The following is a 2,330-nucleotide window of genomic DNA, read 5'->3' on the forward strand; positions in this document are numbered from 1 at the left end:
CAAAACTCATTTTCTAATCTGATTCCCTCAGCGTTACCTGATTTAATTCGACTACATTCCATTACGCTCGTTTTGCTTTTGTTGATGTTCATCTTATATTCTTCTTTCAAGATACTGTCTATTCCGTTCAACTGCCCATCCAAGTCTCTGACAGAATTACAATGTCATCGGCAAATCTCAAACTTCTTACCTCCTCTCCCTGTACTTTAATTCCTACTCCAAATTTTTCTTTCGCTTGTTTTTTCTACTGCTTGCTCAATATACAGATTGAATAACATCGGGAATAGGCTACAGCCCTATCTCACTCCCTTCTCAACCACTGCCTGCCTTTCGTGCCCCTTCACTCTTATATCTGCCATCTGATTTCTGTACAAACTGTAAATAGCTTTCGCTCCCTGTATTTTATCCCTGTCACCTTTAAAATTTGAAAGAGAGTATTCCAGTAAGCATTGTCAAAAGCTTTCTCTAAGTCTACAAATCATGTAAACGTAGGTTTGCCTTTCCTTAACCTATCTTCCACGAGATGTCGCAGGATCAGTATTGCTTCGCGTGTTGCTACATCTCTCCGGAATCCAAACTGATCTTCCCCGAGGTCGGCTTCTACCAGTTCTCTCATTCTTCTGTAAAGGATTTGTGTTGGTATTTTCCAGCCGTGACTTATTACACTATTAGTTCGGTAATTTTCACACCTGTAAGCACCTGTTTTCTTTGGAACTGGGATTAATATATTCTTCTTAAAGTCTGAGGGTATTTCGCCTGTGTCATTCTTCTTGTTGACAAGATGGAAGAGTTTTGTCATGGCTGCTCTCCCAAGGCTATGAGCAGCTCTAGCGGAATGTTATCTACCCCCAGGCACCTGTTTCGACTCCAGTCTTTTAGTGCTGTCGTATTCTTCGCACACTATTATATCTCCCTTCTCATTTTCCCCTACGTCCTCTTCCCTACCCGTAAATTGCCTTGAAGTACATATTCCTTATATTCCTTCTACATACTCCTTCCACCTTCCTGCTTTCCCTTCTTTGCGTAGGACTGGTTTTCCATCTGAGCTCTTGATATTCATGCAGGTGGTTCTCTTTTTTCCAGAGGTCTCTTTCATTTTCCTGTAGGCAGTATCTATCTTACCCCTTGTGATATATGCTTCTACATCCTTACATTTGCTCTCTAGTCTGCCTGTCAATCTCATTTTTTAGACATCTGCATTTCCTATGTAACAAGTTATAACACGGAAACTAATTACCGTACGACCACCAAACTTGGTAGCATTAATGTTAAATTCTGCAGCTGTGAAACATTATACCTAAACTGAAGTGGATGATTGTTGTCAGCTGCAGCGGTGCATTATGTAATAATAGCGGCGACGAGTGAAAATGTGTACCAGACCAGGATTCGAACCCGGGATCTCCTGCCTACTGGGCAGATGCATTACCCACTGCGCCATTCTGGATACAGAGTAATCGAAACTGTGCAGATTACCTCGCCACGCCGCAGAGCCGATCCACATTACCACCGAGCGCCACCTGTGCGCAGTCTCTGTCCATTGACTCTATGTTCGCTACTCTGAGATTCCCGCAGGAGATCGGACGTATTTGTGTTACGCCTAGCTGGGCAATGGGCCAGCAGCCTTGCCGCAGTGGTAACACCGGTTCCCGTCAGATCACCGAAGTTAAGCGCTGTCGGGCTGGGCTAGCACTTGGATGGGTGACCACCCGGTCTGCCGAGCGCTGTTGGTAGGCGGGGTGCACTCAGCCCTTGTGAGGCAAACTGAGGAGCTACTTGGCTGAGAAGTGGCGGCTGCTGTCTCGGACACTGACATACTGCAGGGGGAGCAGACATGCCCCATCCAGTGACGCCTATGGACTGCGGATGACACGGCGGCCGGTCGATACCGTTGGGCCTTCATGGCCTGTTCGGGAGGAGTTTAGTTTTATTTGGGCAATGGATCCAGCTTCTTCAGTGCTGATGCACAAATACGTCCGATCTCCTGTGTAAATCTCAGAGTATCAAACATGGAGAGGGGATAGGTAGCTGCGATTACGCTATGTGGCGGATGGCGTAGAGGTTAACGCACCTGCCTAGTTAGCAGACGATCCCGGGTTTGAAACCAAGTTCGCTACAGATTTTGCTCGTTGTCGCTAATTCCGTGTAATGTCCCGCTGCAGCTGACATCAGTGATCCCCTTCAATTTACACATCTCTTCTCCTTCCCGACCAAACGTTGAGGGTGAAAAATTCTTCCACCACCAAGACTTGAACCTGCTACATCAGCGACTAGCGCCGTCGTACGGGCGCTCGTTAACGGCCTCGAATGCGGAGGCAAACTTCGTTTAGGTG

The 2,330-nt window shown here is 46.7% G+C and overlaps 1 pseudogene; it reads left to right on the forward strand.

The window, feature by feature from the left end:
• The first annotated feature begins 1,612 nt into the window (after nt 1-1,612).
• LOC124557315 lies at nt 1,613-1,730 on the forward strand (annotated as a pseudogene).
• Nucleotides 1,731-2,330: the final 600 nt, after the last annotated feature.

Source organism: Schistocerca americana, chromosome 1 (assembly GCF_021461395.2).
Source record: "Schistocerca americana isolate TAMUIC-IGC-003095 chromosome 1, iqSchAmer2.1, whole genome shotgun sequence".
Taxonomy (NCBI): Eukaryota; Metazoa; Arthropoda; class Insecta; order Orthoptera; family Acrididae; genus Schistocerca; species Schistocerca americana.